General features: G+C 32.7%; 1 long non-coding RNA gene across 3 annotated transcripts in view; it reads right to left on the bottom strand.

Annotated features, from left to right (window-relative positions):
* Positions 1-272: 272 nt before the first annotated feature.
* LOC141496117 (uncharacterized) overlaps positions 273-25,588 on the bottom strand; it is a 49,134-nt gene continuing 23,818 nt past the window's right edge. For all 3 annotated transcript variants that reach the window (XR_012470941.1, XR_012470940.1, XR_012470939.1), the window contains exons 3-4: positions 442-503; positions 273-362 (exon numbers count right to left, since the gene is read on the bottom strand). This is a non-coding gene — a long non-coding RNA (uncharacterized LOC141496117). The remainder of the gene's footprint in view (positions 363-441; positions 504-25,588) is intronic.

Below are 25,588 nucleotides of genomic sequence, written 5' to 3'. Positions count from 1 at the left end.
ACCATCAAAGGGATTAAGAATTCTTGATCAGGGTGAATACCTAATATAAATCTTGAAACCTGTTCTCAATTTCTTCAACAAGTAACCAGTCAGCATCCACTTGGTGACCTCCTCTGTATAAAAGAACTGCCTCACAAGACAATCCATACCATTTTAAATAATGCTAAAGATATAGATTCTGCTTCTATAAAGACAAATTCTACCTCTTGATCTGTTAGTTATTATTCAAGGTTTTTCTTTCATGGAACCACATGGAAGAATCAGCCCCTTTTTACATCTTTAATACGTACTTTATGGATATTCCATTTAAATTTTCCTCTATATCTTCATTTCCTTATCACAGGTCTTTTTTCCTCCCAGATCTGAAAAAAACATAGTTCCTTCAATGGATGCAAATATGACACATTTTCAACTATCTGTGTTGCCCTCCCCTGGACTTACTCCAGTATTATCAGTCCTTCCCATGTTCAAATGTAATGTCCAGATATCTCTTTGTAGGTCACCTGGTTAGGAAACCAAAAAAAAAAATTTATTTTCTATAGACAGTAATTCTATTAATATGGTATATTATTTTATTAGCAGTTTTTGAGTGTAATGCCATCCTTTTGACTCATGTGAGTACCTTAGTGTTTGCATAAAAAATTCTGCTTAATTTTCCCCAATTTATATTTATAATATTGTATTTCTTCTTTGGAATTATAATTCTTCTACCATAAATATCCTAAAATAAAGCAAAGGTGGAGAGCAGTCATCCATCTAAAAGCATCAAATAGGGGCAGTTAGGTGGCACAGTGGATAGAGCACCAACCCTGGAGTCAGGAGTACTTGGGTTCAAATCTGGCCTCATACACTTAATAATTACCTAGCTGTGTGGCCTTGGGCAAGTCACTTAACCCCATTTGCCTTGCAAAAACCTAAATAAATAAATACATAAAATAAAAGTATCAAATATGTAGAAATTACAGAAAGGTCAATTTAAGCCTTAAGTTAAAGTATCTACCTCCTTTCTGGTTGTCAGACAGCATAAATGTTTTAAACCCAAGTCAGATTTCTATAAAAGGAAGGGTTCAGATGACCAAAAATAATTTTATCATAGGAGAGGGCTATGTCAATAGATGCAGTGGGAATCCTAGGCTTATGAGTAAATTGTATTATATGACACTGTCACCCTCTCCCATTGGGATTTCCCTGTCCTCTTTGGAAGCAGCATAAAATATCCTAGGAGAGCAAGCAGAATGATGCCAAGAAGGCAAATTCTTTCATTTCTGGCAGCAGTGAACCAGAGCATGGTTGTGCCAATTTAGGAGTCTCCCTAATGAGATGATAAAAGGAAATTAAACTGACACATTGCAGCCCTAAGACTTCTTGAGAATCTATTTAAGAGGCTATACTTCCTAACTTTTTAATATGCACATATATATCTGATGTCTAGGTGGAAACAGAATTGAAGCCAATCTTAAAAAAAAAGAAAGAAAAAACTTTTAATGAGGGAGAGCTGTCAGATCAGCAATTAATCTCTGAACCCTAAAAAAAAAAATGGTATGACAGGTCTAAAGGCAAGGGAGTAAGGCTAGCTATTTGGAAGGTGTTTTTTGGTGTTGTTTGTTTGTTGGATTTTTTCCAACAGGTCTTTTTAGAATTTAGTTCTCTAGGTCAGGATTTAATTTTTATCAAACATAGTATAACCTTATGTTCCTCACTTTACTCCATTGCAAGTCTTTTTTTTTTTTTGCTCTCAGGGTTCTTTCCTCTAGGGCAAGAATTGTTGCTCAGCTATTTCAATGATGTCTAACTCTTTGTGATCCCATGGATGAAGGTCTATGGGATTTTCATGCAAAGATATTGGATGGGTTTGCCATTTACTTCCTGAGACAGTATATTACAGTACCTCTTAAGTTTCATTTTATAATCTGTATTATTGATACTGTATAAACAGTGATGATAGTTATAGTTTTACAATTCAAAAACTTAAGATTCAAAGAAGAGAAATGCCAATGATAGTAATCATGAGTAACATTTATTTAAAGCTTTAAAGTTTTCAAGATGCCCTATATAAATTATTTTATTTGGACCTCACAATTATCCTGTGAAATACATAACTATTATACCTACATTAAAGGAAACTGAGACTGAAGAATAAGAAAATTAGCTGTTCATACTTCTCTTAATGATGGCATATTTGTATCTAAGTCTAAGCAAGATCTTTACTCCAATGTATTTCTTAGCATCTTGTATCATTTAATTCAGTGATCATAGCATGGTAGACCTAGGCCACAAATAATGAATAAGATACAACTCTTCCCTATTTGAACTAAAGTCCAGCTTTCCTCAGGTTTTATGTCTTAGTTCTTTTCTCATCAAGTCTTAGAATTCTGAATGCTCTAATTTTACAAAAAGTGTGTCCAATTTACTGATCATTCTAATCCCTTCAAATGAACACTTTAAATCAGGAAGTACCAATCCATGGAGATTATAGTTAATGCAATTTTACCACCACATTCTCACCTCTAAACATGGACTTTCTCACTTCATGATTTCCTTCCACAGACTAACTTGTTTTGAACCTTTCTTAACAAGGAAGGCTTATTCATTGCTACCCGCTGTTAGCAAGATTAAGTCAACAGACAAACACCAATGAAGAATGGATAGCCCTATAAACTGAAGATTTGTTGAGTTGAATACCACATAGTGATTGACTCCAGAATGTTTTCAGTTGATTCTACTACAAAAAAACAAATAGCTGCTAGCAAGTTATATTGAGGATAATAATTATATAAGCTCATTGCTTTGAAGCTGAAAAGGCCACTTGGTCAATGCCCTTGTTTCATACATGAAGAATCTGAGAATCAGAGATGTTACCTGAATTGCCCAGTTACAGGTAGCAAGTTTAAATCCAGATCTTCTAAACTTAGAGTCAGTGTTCTTTCTAATGGACCATTTTCTCCAATAATGGTGAACAATATAATATAAGAACAATATAATAAATACCCTCCCATGCCACCTGTGTCCATTAGAAAAGTGAAAACAGAAAACAAAAGCCACAGATTTGAAAATACTTAGCAAAGAAAACAGTGATCATTAAGATTCAAAATAATAATAATTAACTAGCTCTTACTATTTGTGTGATTATGATTCAGATTATGATGACTGTGAGAGTGTGTCTTCATATATAAAGTCTGTATATATCACTTTAAGGTATGCAAAGAACACTGCAAAAATAGAGTAATTTGATTTTCACAAATCTGTGAGGTCAACATTATTATCATCTCATTTTTATATATTCTTCTACCAAAAAAGACATAAACAAAGAGCAAATCTAATTTTGTCAAGAGCTCAAAAGGCAATATTTTATAGTATGTTTATCTTTCTTTGTAATAAATGGATTACCTAGATGAGTTGTTTAGCTTATGTAACTATATCTGTTACAGAGGTGAGATAGAGAAGTGATCATCCAGAGGATTCACACATACACACACACACACACACACACAAGGTGAATAAAATGTAAAAATGAGGGTAAGAATCAGAATGATAATGATAGCTAAAATGGAAAATTTAGAGGATTTTTTTAAAGTGCAGGGAATGAGGCCTATGATCTACTCAGTAATCTAACACAGTAAACTATAAATAGATAATGGAAATAGATAATGAATGAATTAAGCACTAAACACTCCTCATTCTTCCCCCTCAGAAAGAAGTATAGAATATAGTGTTCAGTTCCGGATTCTTAAAATGAAAAAAAAAAATTCACATGATTCCAGGGAAGATAATTAAGATGATAAATCTGGAAATCATATCATGAAAAAGTGTCAAAAAAAAAACCTAAGGCATCTAAATAGAGAAGAAAGGACAAAGATATCCAGTATTTGAAAGACTGCTGTGTGGCAGATGCAGAAGATGCTACATGTTCATCAAGAGTCCACTAAATTCAATGGACGGGCATTATAGAAAGGCTTGTTTTGGATCAGTAAAAATTAGAATGACCTTTTCCACAAAGTTGGCATATAAAAGACTGAATCAAAGACTACAATACCCAAAACTGGAATTCAAGTTAAGGGAGATAAGATTTATCTCTGAAGTCAAATCTTGTGGTGTATATGATACAAAAATGACAATTATACTAATCACAATGCTAAATCAAGTACAGAGTAAGGACTATACCTGTTCTGTATGGCAGAAACAGGCACAATTATAAGCAATGAATAAAAGTGAGTTTATGTTTAGTTATATTTAACCTTGATATAAAGAAAAACTTACTAATAAGAAAATTAATGGAAAAAGTAGAATGGCCTATGTAGGGAGGTAGTAGGTTCTTCCTTACCCAAATTCTTCAAACAAGGGTCCAATGACAACTCATCAGCTATGTTGATGAGGAAATGCCTGTTCAAAAATGGATGGAACCAGACGACTCCTGATCTCTCTTCTAAATCTGAGGTTCTCTAAATATGTGAATTCAACATATAGTTATTGAATTCTTCTTTTCATTACTATGTCATATCATGATAATTGTTTTGATCATCCAAATCATTACAACTGGTTTTTTTGACCATGTTTATGTCTACAAGAGTAATGTACAGTATCCATTGTACCTTGTACCCTCTGTTTTATTGGCACAGGGTGAAGAATGGTTAGCCTTACTATATACAACAAAACATGAAACTGAATTTTATTAAAATTATTGTTTAATCAAGGTGGCCCATGTACATACCAGAGAGAGAAAATGGAATAAAGAAAATTAGATTGAGGTTGATTATACCCTGCTATAGAAATATATACTAACACTGAAAGGTTTCTCAGCAGTGATTCAGACTTCAAAGTTCAAAAAGTATACCTTGAGAAATATATTTATTATTTCTTACACTACATAATTCTCATCTTGTCTAAGGGAGTTTCTATTCTATTAGGAACTTTGCTACTTTAAAGCAAAGTTTACAATTTCCATTTCAATTTTCATGCTATAACAAGGAAGTTTTTATCATGTTAAAACTCAGTAATGGTATTTTTGTAGTAGAACTTAACTGCATTGTTAAATGATTGCAGTAAATATCTGTAAATACATATAAGTTTATATTTGTAAGTATGCATGTGCATTAGAAATTAGCATATATTATATGCATATGATATGCATATATCTGCATATGCACATGCACCAACACACAATAGATGTTTTCATTAATATTTATAATAATACAATATTTACATTATATATTATAATATATTACATATATTATAATAATACATACAACATTTACATATACATGTGTCTACATCTGTATCTACATCTACGCATACACATATAATACATATTAATACACACACACATGAACACACACACACACACACACATATATGTAGTGATTGTGGTAATACTCATTCCAGTATTTCTACAGAGCAATTCAGTTTTGTTTGTTCCTGGACAAAATTGGTATGTGTACTTGGATGCTTATGGATGTGTGCATAAATTTTGTAAGCATGTGAACATATATACACATATAAGCAAATATAGACACACTCTCCCATATACATACACATCACATATTCATGTATATATGTTGTTTGTATATATAAGCATATGCACATTAGGTATTGCATTACATACAAATTTATGTATACTTGTATTAATATAAAAACAATCACCTATACTTCTATACTTGTGTATATCCACATATACACATGCATGCATATACAGGTAGGCACAAGTAACAAGTTAGCAGAAACACTATATTGAAATATAAAAACAGTCCCTATCTTCACAAAGTTTATAAGTTCACAGAGTAGAAAATGGCATATCCTGGTAAACCTGCATTTTATATAAAGATACTAATATTAAAAGATAGCAATATCTAATATTTAGACATATAATATAAAACCAACACATATGCTCATATGCTTGATTTTCAATTCAACTTACACATTACATATGAATATTAGAGTTTTAATCGTATTTGTATAGATATACTTCATTTAAGTAACATATATGTAAATATGTAAAATATGCTATGACAATAACTTTATGCAAGCAAAATTTGTATATATATATATATAGAGAGAGAGAGAAAGACATGTGTTTATATATATATATATATATATGTGTGTGTGTGTGTGTGCCTAGTTTATAAGTATTTTTTAAAAATGAATAATGGCTGACTTTCTTCTTGTCAAGAAGTATCTAAGGTTTATTTAACCATGCATTTATTCCAATGCTTTATATGGTGTGCTCCACATTGAAAACATATATCAAGTAATTTATGAATGAAGAAATACTTGAATTGAGTTGGAATTGATCTTAATGTTAAATATCTTTATGAAATTTAACTGTATACTTTTTTATGTAATTCTTTCAAATTTAATATTTTCTATGTCTCATTTTTTGTAAAGAAAATATGCTCACAAATCATTTCCATTCAGTGCATTAAAATGCACACAAAAAATATCTAAAAAATGCAAATTCTTTCAAGCAACTATTTGACACACTTGAACTATTATTCCAAATTGTAATAATAAGATTCTTTCATATAGAATAAAATGTTATGCTTCCAAGATGGAAGGGAATGATTTTCAGAGGCTTTGAAACTTTTGTGAACTGGTATGTATAGGTAATAAAAACAAAGATGTTGACTATTAGAAAGCCAGGAACTTTTAAAAATTAGTTTCTACAGTTTAATTTGTAGCTGCTATAATATCACTGTGATTCTTTCAAAAGAATGCTTCCCCCCCCATCATATTAATAAGAGCACATTTTTTCCATTAATGTATCTGTGTAGGAAGCAAAACTGGTTCATCATTTTGATTAATGGTTCCATTAGTACATTTTTGTACAGTGCCACTTCCTATAATATACAAAGATGCTATCCCTTCTGATAGCTTTTGATAGTATTGATAAAAACTGAATTTTATAAAAGTATACTTCAGGTATCCATTGCCTTTCCCTTGAATTATTGTAATAACCTCTTAACTGGTCTTCTTCGCTTTAGTCTTTTTTCTGATTTTTCCTTCACAAGCTTCCAAGACAATTATCTTAATGGTAACTATCCTGTCTCTATCTTCCCTCCCACATACCTATAAGATCCTCTAATTGCTTTTAGATAAAACAAAATTTCTATATCCAAGCATTAGTGATACTTCAGAATCTGTCTCCTTTTCAACCCTCCTCATCCACATATTATCTATATCCTTTCTTGCGTTTTTAACTCTGCAATGTGTTTTAACCAAATTGGTTACAGCACAATGGATAGAGCACCGGCCCTGGAGTCAAAAGTACCTGAGTTCAAATCTGGTCTCAGACACTTAATAATTATCTAGCTGAGTGGCCTTGGATAAACCACTTAACCCCATTGCCTTGCAAAAAAAACAAAAAACAAAAAAAAACTAAAACTAAAAAACAAAGATGTAGCAGTTATATTTAACTTCTCAGAAGAAACCACTAAAATTAGAAAAACAATGGTTTGGAAAATATGACAAGAGTTAGTGGAAAACGATCCTCATTCCGGTTAAACATATTTTAGAACCCAGTAGCTTCATGATAATATTGAATCAATATCCTTGTGGAGTTCTCTTTATTGGGAAATAAATCTCACATGTATATCAGTCAAGGATATATTCCTCCAAATGAAAACTAAATATAAGAATTTCCAACAAATTCATTATTGGGATCAAAAGAATGATAGTAGTATAGACCATAAGAGATTACCTTGCCTAATACCCTTGTTTTATAGATGAAAAAAACAGAGGCTCAAAGAGATTACTCAAATGACCCCAGAACAGTAGTATCCTAGTTTTCTTATAATCAATCTGATTTCCTCACATTGTTTGCATGTTTCAGAGCCCCGTGGTCCTGACATTAGATACAGTCTCTGTATACTGCATCTTTACTTGCATCATTATTTACATACATATTCTATTTCTTTTACTGAATTCCAGAATCTTAGAATGCAGGGAGAATAATCTTTTATTCACTGTTTTTATGAGCACATAATATGCACAAAACATAATTTTTGATTATCATCATAATAATTGGTTATTGCAAGGCAATTTTAAAAAATATAAAAAAAGGTCAAAGATTAGATTGCCATTGAAATTTGCTTAAATTACATAAATTTACAATAATTTTGTAATATCATTTGTATATTTTTCTGATCTAGGTTTTCTCCTTTTTTTCTACAAAAAATACTTAGCAATTAACTTGAAAAATACTTCTGCTTAACTAAATAATATTTATGTAGTGCTTACTGTGAAGTGAGGCAAAGACAAATTAAATGACTTGGCCAGTATCGAAAGGTTATTTTGTTTGAGACTATATTTTAATTGGACTTCCTGTCTCCAGGTGGGTTTTCTAGTCAAGGACCCACTTTTTAAGGGAATTTTTCATCTTCTTAGGATAAACATGCCCAATGTTCCCCAATGTAAACAAATTTCTATTTAATTTGTATGTTACAGCTGATTGTGAATTGTGAATATCCATTTTAATTGAGTTGCATGTAAATATGAAGTTATTTTTCTCATCCCTTCAGCTGGCTATGAACTCCCTTTGAGAATAGTGATATAGTAGAAAAAACATGAGACTTAAAAATAGAAAACCCAGGTCTTCCAATTATTAATTTCATAAACTTGGAGAGGACATGTTTCCTAATTTTTAATTGATTTTGAAACCACCTGTACTGCCAAGCTCATAGGGTTTTTAATTTGGATTCTATAAGGTATTACCTTTAAATACTTGGCAAATTGTAAAACATTCTAGATATATAACAAGAGATATTATAATATTAAAAAGGATATTCTTTTTTCATGCAAGGATAAAGTGTTCTAAATATTATAAACATTAACAGCAACATTGTGTGATGATCAACAATAACAGACTTAGCTCTCCTCAGTAGTGCAATGATCAAATACAATTCTAAAGGACTTGTGATAGAAAATACCATCCAAATCCAGAGAAAGAACTATGGAGTCTGAATGCGGACCAAAACTTATGATTTTCCATTTTTTTTTAGGTTTTTGCAAGGCAAACAGGGTTAAGTGGTTTGCCCAAGGCCACACTGCTAGGTAATTATTAAGTGTCTGAGATCATATTTGAACACAGGTCCTCCTGACTCCAGGGCCGGTGCTTTATCCACTACGCCACCTAGCCGCCCCTGATTTTCCATTTTTAAAATTTGTTTGATGCTTTGTATGTTTTTTACCTCTCATGCTCTTTTTCCCTTTTGTTTTGACTCCTTTTACACAACATGACTAATAGGAAAATATGTTTAACATAGTAATACAAATATAATGTATATTAGATTACTCACTATCAAGGGGAAAGGAGAGGAGGAAGGAAGAAAAATGTGGAATTCAAATCTTTCAAATATGAATATTGAAAACTATCTTTGCATGTAGATGAAAAACGAACAAATTTACATTCAAAGTCAGACAATGACTGAGCAACATAATAGACTGCATAGTAACTAAGAAAACTATGTATTAATATTTTTTGTTTTATTGAACTTTTATTTTGATAAATATATTCCAATTATATTTTAATATAATTTAATTATAATATAATATATATAATATAATTTCTGCTTCACTCAGGAGTGTCAGTTTCATTTTTGATAATTCTTCTAGAGAGATCATTTAGTGCAATTTTTTAGCAACTAATGCAAGGAAACTTGGGGTCAGAGAATCTGTGACCTATTTATTCAAGGTCATAAAGGGAACATGTGAAAGAATTGGAATTTAAAGCATAGGCTGCTACAAAAAAAATCTGGTATGCCCTTGGAAGTTGACAATCAAGCATTTTTCATGAAGGAGAAAATTCTGACTCCAGATATGTTATTGTTTTTTCTGATGAAATACACCAACAACAGAGAAGGACAATTTACCAAGAGACTATTGCCTGATGGAAGCAGTGTTCTTGAGAATTCTAACTCCCTGTGAACTAATTCATTCTAGAGATCAATTTGGAACTATATCCAAAGGACTTTGAAAATGTGCATATCCTTTGACCTGCTTATTTATACCCACTATATAAGAGAAAAAGACTTATTTGTACAAAAAAATATTTATAGCATTTCATTTTATTGTGAGAAAGAATTGGGATGTTCATCAATTCAAGGTCTGAGCGAGTTGTGGCAGGAACAACTAGATGGTGCATAGAACCCACCCTGAAGTATTCCTGAATCTGAGTTCAAATCCAGCCTCAAACACTTGATGCTTCCTAGCTGTGTAATCCTGAGCAAGTCACTTAACTCTGATTGTCTCATATCCAGGATATCTTCAGATCCATATCTGGTCCCTGGACCCAGATGGCTCTGGAGGAGGAAGTGAGACTGGTGACTTAGCACACGCACCCCACCCCCAACTCAAATCCAACGCACATGTCATGACATCACCTTCCTGATTCATGGTCTTCTTTGAGAATGAAGGGCAAAATATTATCATCAAATTGTTTTTTTTTTGATAGGGATGAACTATCAGAAATGATAAGCAGGTTGGGGAGCAGGGGAAGGAGGATGGAGCCAAGATGGTAGACTGAAGGCAGGGACTTACCTTTGCTCTCCCAAATTCCCCTGCAAATAATTTTAATGTCTCAAAACAAATTCTAGAGTGACAGAACCAACAACACCCTGGGGGTGAAACAATTTTCTAACATAGACAATTTAGACTAAAGTCAATAGTAGAGCTGCTTCTCACTAGGTTAAAAGTAAAGCTTGGTCCAGTGTAGTAGTGACTTCCAGAGTTCTCAGCCTTCTGATGGTGTGGAGGTTGGATAATTTGTTGAAAGGAGATGATAACCCCCTCCCCCTTCTTGTCCCTGGAGGAAGGACATTTTCCCTATGAGGATCCAAAATTTAAGACTGAATCAGAATCCCGTAGTGAGGAGGAGACTTCACACTTAAGCTTGTAGCCAGCAGGGAGTGTAGACCCTAGTCAGAGGTCCAGGGCAGAAAAGAGAACTTCAAGTGACTCACACCCCTTAGCACAGGAAAAACATGAGCATACTTCTTCTTAAATCATATCACCTTGGAAAAATGGAAAACTTCCAGACTCCCAGAAATATCTCTGAAAATAGCAGCATAAAAAGTCTGAAACTTGGGACAATGATCCCTTCACCTCAGGAGCAGAGCCTAATTTTAGCATAAAGTTAAAGTTCAAGAAATAGGCTGAAAAATAAGCAAATGATAAAAAGAAATCTGACCATACAAAAATTACTATGGGGACTTTCCTGTCTTCCCTGATCAAAACAAAATTAGAAAAATAGTTTCATGAATATTCCAAATAATGTTACATGTCTCCAGAAAACCCATAGTTATTTCTACCAAATTCCTCTTTCTTATGGTTCTTTTCTTGGCTATTCCATTATATCCCTAGTTGCTAGCACTGATAATATTCCCTCCCCAAAATATAAACAGACTACCCCATTTCTGGTTTGACTTTGTGTGAGAAAGCTGGGTGTGTTTTTTCATCTCTGTTTTTCAATCAAGTTTTCTATCCTTTACCATCATTTCCTCATTCCCTGACCAAGAAAGACTTCAAATGAGAGCTTGATACCTGCACCAATCACCCCTAATGGAGAAAAGGGTGAGCCTGCCACCACATTTCATATTTGATACAGTATGAAATAATAAAAAAAACTCTCAAAACTCTGTTTTCAGAAGAAAATTGCATGGCAATATTTAAGCAATATTTAAGAAAATGAAATTGCAAATGGCCATGAGGATAAATTGATTATAAGTAAAATCACAATCGGGGGACAAGTAATTAGACTTTGTAACAAACAAAATATGAGTTAATAAAACCTCAAATCAGGGTCTTTAAAATTGGGGAAAGATAATATGCAAGAATGAATGACTTGATATTTCAACGGATCTGTGAGTTCATTTCCAATAAACCATAACACAATAATAGCTAATAGCAATAATTAGTATTGAACTTTTGAAACACATTTTGCAAATGTTATCTTATTTTATCATAACAACAATGTTGGGAATTTGATGGTATTAGATCCATTTTATTGATGAAGTAACTGAGGCAGATGGTAGCTGGTTTGCCCAGGATTACTCTGCTAGTAAATGTTTGGATTTGAAAAGCAAGTCTTCTTAACTCCAGGAGCAATTTTCTATTCAATGTACTATTTAACATCTGGTCTAATCCACCTGACTGACTATATGGAGCAACTCTTGTCTGTGTTCTCCCATGAAACCACTCTGTAGAGTTTCTCTAGAATGATGGAGACCTAATTTTATTTCTCTTGATATTTCATAGGTACCAGATGAAATATATATGGGTCCTCATTAGATAACCTTCCAATCATTGTTTTCTTGGGGTTTTTTGGTCATTTATTTATTCCATAAAGTCATTTAGATTACTTCTATCCATCTCCCTATACATAATGCTTTGCATTCTGCTCATACTTAAGGTACACTTCTCCATTTCCTGTTCAATAATTTTCAACTTTATTTCTACAGAGAATAGGCAATCTTTCAATTAATCTGTAAGCATTAGGGATAAACTCAGGATCATTAAAAAACACTTAAATGGGAACCGTTGGTGGTACAAAGAATAGAGCAACAGAGTGAAAGACCTGAAGCTTGAAACATTTATTATTAGTAGTATTAATTCATTATTAATATTAATATTATATTAATAATAATTAACTTTATTTAATTATTTAAATTAGATAATAATAAATTTAAACTGAAGTATAAAATTTTGAGTATACAGCCAAGTGTTTTTCATCCAATTCCATGCCACAGAATGGGCAAAAGGAATCCTTCATCCATTTAGATTTTATTGAATGCGTAACTAGAGCAGACTTATCTAAAAGACTCTGATGATCTCAAGAATGATGTTGCCCCATCAATATTATCTTACCAATAGAAGCATCTGCAATATTTCAGCATCTAAAGAGAATTACTCTTTTATTTGAAATTTCTGCTAAAACCCCTCCATGGCAGTGGGAAATACCTTTGCAAATCATAAATCTCTCTTTTTTATGCTTCACAAAAAACATTACCAGGTGAACATCATTGAAATTTGGTGACAATCCAGAAATTATTTAAAGCATGATTCAAATAGTGTCATAGCCCTCTATCTGAAATTTTCCTTTTCAATTTGTAAACCATATACTTTATACATTATAATATAGTATAACCTAATTAATCTTGCTAAAACATGCTGTTCATCATGTACTTTACATATCCAACTCTAAGACATCCAATGGCTTACTAGTGCTTACAAGATATGAGCCAATCTCTGAAAACTTGTCATTTATCCTGAACTCTTAACTTACTATCTGATTTCCAAAGTATATTTCCAATCATATTTGTTAGTTTCTTTATACAATTAATAGTTTAGCTAAATTAATTTTGTCATTGTCAGTTGAACATAACATTTACACCATCTTTTTTTAATGTTATGATACCAAGTTTTCATCCAAAAATACAGATCAACAAAGTATCTATTTTATTTTTTAATGAAGTTTGGTCTTTTCTACCTGCACATTTTACTCTTTGTATGCCATCTAACACTCTTTTTTTCCTTTTAAAGATTTTATTTATTTTGAGTTTTAGTTTTCCCCCCAATCTTTCTTCCTCCCCCCCCCCACAGAAGGCAATTTGCCAGTCTTTCCATTGTTTCCATGGAATACATTGATCCAAATTAAATGTGACAAGAGCATCTGACACTCATGACAAGATAGCATCAGACTCAGATTCAATGGCTTGAGTTTTGTCACATTTGGAGACATTGACAATAAAAATATAATAAACCCAGCCTCAGAAACTCAACAATTACCTAGCTGTGTGACCTTGGGTAAGTCACTTATCTCCATTGCCTTAAATACAATTAAAAAAATAAAAATATAATGCTAGTCATGAATGTTAGCTTGGTGATGGGAGGTAGGTTAGAGCTGACCAAGCAATTAAATTGTCAGAAAATGGATTTCATGGGTAATGAGGTGTTATAATAAATACTTGTGGCACTTCTTTTCATGTACAGTTAACTGAGTCAAAGCCATGACTTCTTTAGAGGAGGTAAAGATCTAGCACCAGTTTTGATCTGGTGAGAAATGGAATATATTGAGGATAAAAGACCTTTAGAATTCAAAATAAAAACTGGTTTACTAATCAATAAGAGTCCTATAGAGATAATATATAGGGCAAGACCCCAAAAAGAAAAAATCTTTTCTTAAGATTATTCTTCTAATGGCTATTTCCAACAAGCTTTTTGGAGCTCTGCTGAATCATTGTTGCATAATATACACCTACTTGGTTTTACCTTTGTTGTATTATCAGTTTTGCTCTTGTTAAGCATAACCCGACAGCCCATGACATGAGATGACCTAATTAAACTTTTAAGCTCTTGTCTTGGAGATTTTCAAGACTGTTTAAAAAAGCATTTTGAAACACTTTGTATTTTTCTTTCTTTTTCTTCTCAAGTTTAGTTTTTAACAGTAAAACTTGTGAAAAGTGGAAGGGTAGAACTGGGAGAGAGGCCTTGATTTGCCAATTCTTGAAATAGAAAAAGAACTTTAGCTCTGTGTTCCCTTAAAACCAAATGAGTTATGGAGTATGACTTCTTTTTTCTAAAGTATATTAATTTTCCATAGCATTTTAAAATGTCTTTAAGTAAGAATTCAGCCTAAGGATAAGTTGCAGACTTTATTATATCTAAAGAGAAATTGCTTTTATGTTCAATCTGCATAAATGTATTTTTACTGTATACAGTAATTTACCCAGAGATAAACTTGCAAACTTTCCATATAAAAAAGTTATTGAAAATATTTTTCTTATTTTTTGCTGGAAAATATACATATTCTATTGACATATTTGAATTGGTTAAGGAATTCTCATATGCAGTTTTCTCTGAGTTCATGAGCCTTTTAAAAGTTCATCTGAAAAGAGAAAAGAAACTTCATCTAAAATTTGGATGATAAATTTTAGAAAGTTGCCTGTGTCACTGAAATTGGGTGACTTGTGTTTTCATAGATATTAAATGTCATAGATAAGGATTTGAATTTATGGGTAACCAATCCCAAATCTAGTTCTCTATCTAATTTGATATGGTGCTAAAGTTTTCTCTTAACTGTCTCCTTTTCTATCTGCAACACAGAGATACACACAAAGTTTATATATATATATATATATACATACATATATGTATGTATATATATAATATGCATATAGATGTAAATATTGGTTGTTATTTAGGTTTTTATTTCAATTGTATCTGAATCTTTCTGACCCTATTAGGGTTTTCTTGGTACTCATTTCCTTTTCTAGTTCATTTTATAAATAAAGAAAACTGGGGCAAATTGGGTTAAATGACTTGCCCAGGGTCACCCAGATAGTAAATGTCTGAGGACAGATTTGAACTTAGAAGAATGAATCTTCCTGACTACAGGAACCCATACTCCATCTACTTGGCTCCCTAGAAGATAAAGATAGATGAGAGAGAGAGAGAGAGAGAGAGAGAGAGAGAGAGAGAGAGAGAGAGAGAATATATAGATAAAGCTATATAAATACACACACACACACACACACACACACACACACACACACACACACATATATATGTCTGTAGGCCTGCATTTACATACAAAAATAGATAGCTCAGGATCTTTAAGATTCTTGCAGACATTACAATAGTAAGTGACCTCAGAAGACAAGATCCAGGATGCTTTCATAAGCCCTGAGTTAAATGTATAAGTGGAATGTTATTGCAGTGTTAAATGATGGAAGATCATGAGAGTGGTATATATATATAAAGATTGAAAGGTTGAAAAGAAGTCTGGTTTCATTACTCTCTTCACAGTTAGGACCTCATTTGTGTTACTAATATAAAATATTCTCAATGTCTCATTCAATCATCAGAAAATCAAGAGTGAAATGTCATATTTCTTACTGTAATGCTTCTAGTAAACATTAGACATACTTATACCAGGTGAAAGCAATCTTTAACTATTATGTCTGTTACCAATTTAGAGTGGGTGTTGGCAGCAGGTGAATACTGACTTGCAAAATTCTAGAATAGACCATTCTTGGGAGGATTAAAAAGTCAGTGATATATCTCTTGAATATTGTATTTCCAATGCAAATGTAATATTTGTACTACCTGCTGCTTAAGTCCCTAAAGGTATAATCAGGGCTGGAACTAACTGATAGTTTCAAGAAGAATTTTCCAATAGTAGCCTTTTTTTTCCTTCAAGAGAGAGAACCACCCTCTTGACAGAGCAATATTCTTTGCCCTCAGATGAAAATGTATGATTTGATGAAGGCCTAGTCAGCATCAAAAGAAATGAGGATCGGCCTATTGAGTGAATTAAAGACAGAGATTGGGAAATCTGATCCATATGCAGTAGATTACAAATATCCAGAAGAATGCTCTGGAGGACCATGAATTTTTTTACTTACTCTCTTATTCAAACTTGGACATCTCAATGTGACTTTTCATTCTAGATAATTGAAAAAATTCTGCATAAGATACATCTGGATGTCAGTTTTTCAGTGTACTCTGTGTCTCAAATATGTAAGATGTTCTTATTGTTCATTTGGCCAACTGACAACAGGTTGTCAGGAACAAGAGTATCCTGCAATATTTCTGGTGTTGATGTTTGTTCTTCATTCTCTAAGAAAACCATGACATCAGGAAGGTGATACCACAACATTCATGTGAATTGGATTTGAGTTATACTAAATCATCAGCCTTTCTGTCTCCTCTGGAGTCATCCAGGTCCAGTGACCAGATATGCTCGGTGGTTCCTCTGAGACTGTTTCCAGGATAGCTCCCTTCACTGCCATCCAAGGTGGCAATTCTTGTGGAGGTGCAACCTAGAAAGTAGTTCCGTGGTTTCTTTAGTAAGCACCTGGAAATAAAAGTCTTTGCTAGAAAAATACTCAGCACTTTCAAATGTTAAACATCAGACACAGATATAATTTTCAGTGGAAATGACACTTAAGACATGCATTACCCTATGCTTTGTAACTATACTCTAAGGATTTTTATATTTGACCTGCAGCTAAAATCTTCTATATTTGTTGCCCCGTAATTTGAATGCTACTTGAAAACTGTCTGTCATGGATTTCATAATTGTATGGTAAGTACTGCATTTCATTTGTTGCACATATATTAATTGCTTAATAAATGCTGTTTCACTCCATAAAAACTCAGAAAAATCATTTGCTTGTTTTAGATTTCACATTTTTGCTGCTTTCAGTTTTTCCTTTCATTCCCTTAAAAAATCATATAATTTCACTTTTCTTGTTTTAAACTCACAATCATTGTAGAAATTGGCTTTCTTTCCTAGTTTTCATAAGTTTTATTTTAATTTAATTTTACTATTTTTTTATTTTTCCATTTATTATGAGAAAAGAATGCACTATGGACAAATCTCACTATGGACAAACCCCAAAGGGACTCAAAATAATAAGCAGGGTAAAAGGGGATAAGACAATGAATATTTCCTGGACTAGACTCCCTGTTTTCCCATTAATGAACTGACATTTTGGAAAGGGAAGAAAGCATAGAAGTACATCTTTTAGACAGAGAGAAAAAATAAAAAAGAAGGGGCAGGAGCAATATAGAAACACAAGATCGATTTGGGTTCAAGAAAGGAAGAGGAACTAAGTTGTTTTTTTTTAATTCTTTGAACTGCTTAGGGGAATTTCAGGGCTATAGAAAAGGAAGGAAAAATGAGGAGAGCAAGAGTCAGATGTTATTTGCATGGCAGAATGACCTGAAAGCCTGGTCATGATGGGTTAAAGGAGGATCCCACAATGGGTTCCATTAAAGGATGTGATCACTGTCGACTCTCCAAGAAGATTTCAGACTTCTTGCAATCACATGCTGCCCTAGACAAAGGAAAGCCTAGATTTCCAGAGCAGAGAATGGAACATGTGCAGAGAAATGAAGTACTGACCTTAAATGCCAAAATGAGAAGAATGAAGGTTTCTGGAAACAAACAGGCAAAGGACATAACCAGGGATGAATATATATTTTTCCACTACAGCACACTGCCTTCATTATGAATTGATATTTTGGTTAATGGTTCTGTCAGTAAAAAGATTAAAAATTAAATATTGGGAAAGTATGGGGCGGGGGGGGGGGGAGGGAAAGAATCCTCATTAAAGATCTCATTGGGGACAGCTAGGTGGTGAAGTGGATAGAGCACCAGCCTTGGAGTCAGGAAGACGTGGATTCAAATCCGCTCTCAGACACTTAATAATTACTTAGTCGTGTGGCCTTGGGCAAGCCACTTAACCCCACTGCCTTAAAAAATCTTTAAAAAAAAAAAAAGAAAACAAATAATGAAGCAATTAGCTTCTAAAAAAAACAAAAATAATGAAGCAGGGGACAGCTAGGTGGCACAGTGGATAGAGCACCAGCACTGGAGTCAGGAGGCCTGAGTTCAAATCCTACTTCAGACACTTAATAATTACCTAGCTGTATGCTCTTGGGCAAGTCACTTAACTCCATTGCCTTGCAAAAAGTAAAAAAAAAGAAAACAAATAATGAAGCAATTAACTAAATATGTAGAACTAAGAAGGTAAATGGAGTGGGCATCCTTACCTGGACAAACAAAAAAGTAAATTAAAAAAAAGAACAAGGGAGGAGACAGAGCACAGACAAAGAAGCAAACAGAGACAGAAAGAAGCAGGAAGAAAGGGAGAGAGAGAGAGAGAGAGAGAGAGAGAGAGAGAGAGAGAGAGAGAGAGAGAGAGAGAGAGAGATTAAATGGGGAAGTATGAGAGTATAGGAGAAAAGGAGAAAAGTATTGGAAAAAGGTAAGAATGAATTTTTTTAAAAATACAGATAACTCCAGAAGCTAAGTGCTGATTTAAATGGGGGAGAGGGATATAATATGTTAGAACCAACAATATTTAAATACATAGTTAATTTTAAAAAAGAGTACAAGAATATGTCAAAAATTCATTAAGATTGAAATTTATACTGAGGATAAAAAAGGCAAATCAGTAATGGGAAAGCATTTAATAAAATTAATCATAGAAAATAAATAAACTATAATTATCTCATTAAACATTGAAGAAAACAAAATTTAGGAATCATTTACATTCAAAAATGATAAAATGAAAATGTGCAGAAGAGTATTTCTTTAATTAAATCAAACATATGGAAATAAAACCAACATCTAGACTTATTTTCAATGAAAAACAATGGAAATTTCCCATCAGTATAAATAGAAAGCAAGAATGCCACATTTCCAGATTATTATTTAGCATAGTATTGGAAATATTGGATATAACATTAAGAGAAAAGGGAGAAAACGAGGAGGGGAAATTTCTTGTATTATTCATAACCATAAGAATCAAGAGAAAAGAGCTAGTTAAACCAATTAAGAATTTAAGTAAAGTGAATTGAAACATCAGCATTTTGTATCATACACATTTTAAAAAGGGGAAATGATAATAAATTTCTACAATATAACCATAAAATGCATTAAAGATTTGGAAGTAAACTGACAAGACACAATTATGACATAAATATAATTTTTTAAAAATTCAATAAAATAAAGGAAAACAAATAATTGGGAAGATATTTGTTGTCCACATTATTATCAAAATGTTATCAAAATATCGATAATATTTTAAAATAATTTATATTCAATAACGACCTAAAAACTAGCAAAGTACCAAAAGCAACACTTGAACTAACAAGTTAATAAGAATTTTCATTGGAAAGCTCAAATGGTCTTGAATCTCAAGGGAAATAATTTTCAAATATTGGTATTGTGCTATCATGCCATTAGATCTCAGACTATATTATAAAGTAATAAACATCAACATAATTTAGTACTGACTAAAAAATAGAAAAGTTGACTAAAATAGATAAGATTAACAAGATTAAGAAAAGCAGTAAAGTCAAGAATAGTTTTTACAGCACACCTGATAAGAAATTGCATATACAACATAAAAATAAATATTTCTGGTGGTTGTTGTCAGTGCATAGATATGTCTGCTCTTTATGATCCCATGATGAAATTACTGGAACAGGTTGTCATTTTTTTTCTTCAGCTCATTTTACAGATGAGGAAATTGAGGCAAATTGGATTAAGTGATTTATCCAGGGTCATACAGCCTATAAGTGTCTGAGGTCATATTTGAAATCAAGTCCTTCTGACTCCAGGTCTAGCACTCTATGTTTCACCTAGTTGTCCTAAAATAAAAATAATATTAAAAAAATAAAGGAAAATGGAAAGAAAATCTTTTCAGAGTATTCCTAGGAACAGAATTTATGACCAAGCAAGAAAAAGAAGAAATATCAAAAGTGGAAGGCAATTGATTTTATGAAATTTAAAGGCATTTGCATGGAAAGTATTGTTTTTAGCCCAAGGAAACAACTTAAACATGATCTTTAATCAAATGTCTCAAAAAAATGTTGATAAAAAATACAGTGAATCAACAGAAATAAAGAGAATTTTTCAAAAAAGATATTGGTTAAGACACATATGCAAGGAGTTTTCAAAGGAAAAAAATGGCCACTAGGAAAAAGAGAAATAAAAGTTAAAATCATTGTAAGGTTAATCTCATACCTATCACATTCAAAAGGGAGAAAAATTAAAGTTAAAAAATTAAAAATAAAGAGGCATCTAGGTGGTGTAGTGGATAAAGCACCAGCCCTGGAGTCAGGAGTACCTGGGTTCAAATCCAGTCTCAGACACTTAATAATTACCTAGCTGTGTGGCCTTGGGAAAGCCACTTAACCCCATATGCCTTGCAAAAAAAAAAAAAAAAAACCCTAAAAAAAAATTAAAAATAATATTAGAGTCTTGCTTTACTTATTCAAATGAAAATTATCCTGTTTTCTGAATTTTTCATATTTCTAAATATGAAAAAATTCAGAAAACAGGATAATTATATGCACTTATTTAGAAAGAAGATAGCAAAACCAGAATAATAATCTATATTAGTCCTGGAAAAACATGAAAAAAAAAACAATTCTTTCCTCTTGAAAGAAAAGTGGGAGGTTAAATATGTATTATGTTGAATTACTGGTCAGTTTTGCTTAAAGTTTTTCTTTGTTATCAGGGAGAATGACAGGAAATGATTTTAGTATGAAAAAAATCTAAATCATTGTTAAAACAAAGCCATGCATGAAAGATAACAAGAAGGACAGCTGGGGTGAATACAAATTGGGACACAATACATGATGCTTAATTAGAAATGATAAATCTTAAAATGAGCTGACATTTGAGAAGAAAGCTTCTTGCTATTTTCTGTAGCACTAGTGCCCCCCCCCCCTACAAAAAAGAAGGTGAGTGGGGTTGGGGAGGAAAAAGGAGAAAAACACCTGAGATGCCATTGAAAAGGTAAAACTTCACTAATTTGTTTTGTTTCTATTTTTTCAGATGAGGAAAATGATTTGAGGACTGGAAATGATAAAACAAAAATGTCTAAGAGTTGAATACCAAGATTGGTAGTCATACAGTAATAAACCACAAAACTTGACTTTGATGAGTTCAAACCATACAGCCCAAGACAGTTAGTTACATTCAAGAAATATTGTATGTGACATCTAAAAGTTCACAGAAACTGAAAAAAGGATACTACAAGTACACTTTTGGTTAGGTTAAAATATAAAAGAGACTTTTTTTCTTCTACTTTTTTAACATTTGACGTTTATTTCAAACACTCTTTTCTTTTTAAATTTTGAGTTCCAAATTCTTTCCCTCCCTTACCACCCCCCCAAAGCTAAGCAATAGGATTGCAATTATGCATGTTAAACCATTCAAAATATATTTCCATATTAGTCATATTTCAAAAGAAATCATGAGAACATTTTACTTCAATTTACATTCAGAGTTCATGAGTTTTATTTTGTTTTATTCTCTCTGGAGACAGCACTTTTTCATCATGAATCCTTCGGAAATGTCTCAAATCACTGTTTTGATCATAGTAACCAAGACTTTCATAGTGATCATAAGAACATTCCTGTTGTTTCCAAAGATCTTCTTGTTCTTCTCACTTCATTTTGCATCAGCTCATGTAGGTCTTGACATATATTTCTTTTTCTTTTCTGAAGCTACTTCCCTTGTCATTTTCTGAAACTACTTCCCTTGTCACTTCCAGAACATTAATGCTTCTTCACAATCTTATATTCCACAACTTGTTCAGCAATTCCCGAATTGAAGAGCTACCCTCACTTTACAATTCTTTGCCACCACAAGTACTGCCATAAATATTTTTGTATGGGCAGTAGGAGGCACAATGGATAGAGTGCTAGACTGAAATCAGGAAGATTCATCTTCATGAGTTCCAATCTGACCTCAGATACTTACTAGCTGGGTAACCCTGGGCAAATCAATTAACCATTGTTGTCTGAGTTATTCATTTATAAAATGAGCTGGATAAGAAAATGGCAAACTATTCTAGTATCTTTGCCAAGAAAACCCAAAATTGGGTCAAGGGGAGTCAGACACAATTGAAACAACTAAATAATTACGTAAGTTCATATATATAGAGATGATAGAAATAGAGATAGAGATAGAGATAGAGATAGAGATAGAGATAGAGAGAGATAGAGATAGGGACAGAGATAGAGACAGAGATAGAGATATTGATAGAGATAGAGATAGAGATATTGATAGAGATAGAGATAGAGATAGAGATAGAGATAGAGATAGAGATAGAGATAGAGATAGAGATAGAGATAGAGATAGAGATAGAGATAGATAGATATGTCCTTTTTCTTTTTCTTTAATCTCTTTGAGGTACAGTTTTTGGGATTAAAGGCTATACAGTTCTATAAACTTGTGGCCATGGTTCCAAATTGTTCTTCAGAATGGTCGAACCACTTCACTACTCCACCAGCATTTCCTTAGTGTACCTATTTTTCCCTCATCCCCTCCAGTCTTTTTCATTTTCTGATAGGCATGAAGTGGTACCTCAGAGTTGTTTTAATTTACCTTTCTCTAATCAATAGTGATTTAGAGCACTGTATTACAGAGAATTATATATAGCTTTGGTTTCTCCTGAAAAGTACCTGTTCATATCCTTAAATCATTTACCAATTGAGGAAATGCTCTTATTTTTATAAAATTGACTCAGGTCTATAATCAGCATATTTGAGAAATGAGGCATTTATCAAAGAAATTTGCTTTAAAAAAATGTTTGGTGTTTCCTCTTTTTCTGAGGTTCTAAATTGTAGAGAATAAAGTAGGGGAATATTGGACCAAAAATATGTTTTATAATTAATCTAATCCCTTTGCACTGACCATATATTTAACATCAACTTTTAGTTAATTGAAATTTACTTCAATTAATATAGATGAACTTTTATTAAGTAACTTTGCACTCTCTGGCAAAACAATGGATCCTTCCCTTAACCTAAAAAACATTAAGTCTTGGATCTACCAACCCTCATCTACACTCTCTAATTAATTCATCTCTACTCTCTGAGTTATTGCCCCAATCAACATATACCTAAATTACATCTCATCTTCCTACCCCTTTAAAAGCTCACTCACTCCTCACTTGGACTGTAGACTGCTCATCTTCCTTTAGGAGAGCAGTCCAGATGGGGGGAGTATGATCACAAAACTTCTCAGGAATCCCATACCTTCTTTGTTACTTATGCCTTAATGGGTTGTCTTCCTTTGGGAGAGCAACTTACTCTTGGGGAGATTGATTCCTCAGGGATCCTTTCATGCTTCTCTTTCTTTACTGCTCAGCCTCTCGTGATAGCTTAGGTTTTCTGGGTTGTTTAGATTGCTTAAAGATCAGTGGTTTTCTGTTTTTAGTCTTTCCCTTAGTTTCTGCTATACTTTACATACATATATATATATGTATACATATATATAATGTATGTATGTGTGCATATATTTTTGATGTTTGTATATATACATTTCCACACAGTGTTTATTTTGTGTACACATATATGAACTTATAGTACATATGTGTGTGTGTATTCCCTCCCTCTTTGAACCAAACTCAATGAAAGTAAGGTGTTCAGACATTGCTCCTCATTTTCCCTCTCCACTGTAAAAAAAATTGTCCTTGTGTACCTCCTTTATCTGAGAAAATTGTCCTTCTACTTCTTTTTACTCCCTTGCTTAATAACTCCTCTATTTTTAGATAATTTCAATATTAGTGCCCTCTACCTTTGTAAGCCCCTTTTAACTGTTCGAGTAATGACAATATTCTGAGAAGTTATAGGTATCATCTTCCCATAAAGGAATGTAAATAGTTTGATATTATTGAGACTTTTATGACTTCTCTTTCATCTTTACCTTTTTATGCTTTTTCTTGAGTCTTTTGTTTGAATGTGGCATTTTCTATTCAGCTTTGTTTTTTTCATCAGGAATGCTTGGAAATCCTCTATTTCAGTAAATATCAATTTCTCCCCCATAGGATTATACTCCATTTTGATGGATATGCTTTTTTTCTTTTTTCATCTAATATGAGACAATATACCAAAAAAAAAAAATTATATGTCCAATCAAGATACCACCAGGATAAAATGGGAATAGTCTCATAGGGAAAACACTAATATTAAATAGAACTGGGAAACGCTTCTTGTGAAAGATGAGAATTAAACTGAGACTTTAAGTGTCAGGTATTGCAAATCGCCAATGAGAATACTAGGAATTAGGAAATACAATTTAATTTCTCTAGATTGCAGAGTTTTGAGAGAAGAGTAAGTCATAAGAAGATTGAAAATCTAAGATTGGAACAGGTTATAAAGGACTTAAAAAATGAAATAGGGAATTTTATATTTTACCTTGGAGGTAACAGGGAGCCAGGGATATTTACTGGGGAGAAGTGACATGGTCAGACACATACTTTAGGAAATTTATAGCTGAGGAAGGATTACAATAGGAAAAAATTAAGACAAGGAGTCCCTCCAGAAAGTTACTGTAGTAGCATATATGTGAACTAAAAATTTGCATCAGGGTGATAGTAATATCAGAGGAGAGAATGATTAACAGAAGAAAAATCAGTGGACTTGAATATTGGTCCTGATAAGACATAAGAGTGAGGAATTGATTATGACTCTGATATTGTGAGTCTGGGTGACTGAGATGAGTGGTGTCACCCTGAACAATAATAAGGAAGTTATCAAAAGTGAGTCTTTGGAAGAAAGATGAGTTCAGTTTTGGAAACATTGTTTAAGATGCCTCTACATACTGAGTTTGACATATATAAAAGATAATTGAAGAAGCAATATTGGATGTTGAGAGAGAAGTCAGAGCTGTAAAAGTAGATATTAGAGTCATCTGTAAAGAGATGATAATTGAGACCATTGGAGCTGATGAAATAAGCAAGTGAATAGTATTATGGGAGAAGAGCGCCCCAAAGTCATTGGAGATCCCCACAATTCATGAGTATGACATAGATAATGATCCAGCAAAGGAGGCAGAGAAGCAGGAATTTGATATATAAAAGGGGAATAAGAAGAGAGGAGTCTTATGAAAATGTAGAAAAGGGAGTATTAAGGAAAACTGGTTGATCTGCAGTATCAAAGGCTTTAAAGAAGTAAGGAGAGGAATTTAAAAAGCCATCAGATTTGGTAACTTCAGAGAATGAAGTTTGGTTTGAATCTAGTGTGGGAGTGACATAGAGACAGCAAAAGGAAGTGAGGACATGTAGAAGAA

Source organism: Macrotis lagotis, chromosome 8, assembly GCF_037893015.1.
Source record: "Macrotis lagotis isolate mMagLag1 chromosome 8, bilby.v1.9.chrom.fasta, whole genome shotgun sequence".
NCBI lineage: Eukaryota > Metazoa > Chordata > Mammalia > Peramelemorphia > Peramelidae > Macrotis > Macrotis lagotis.
This window is presented reverse-complemented; position numbering and strand designations above follow the sequence as displayed.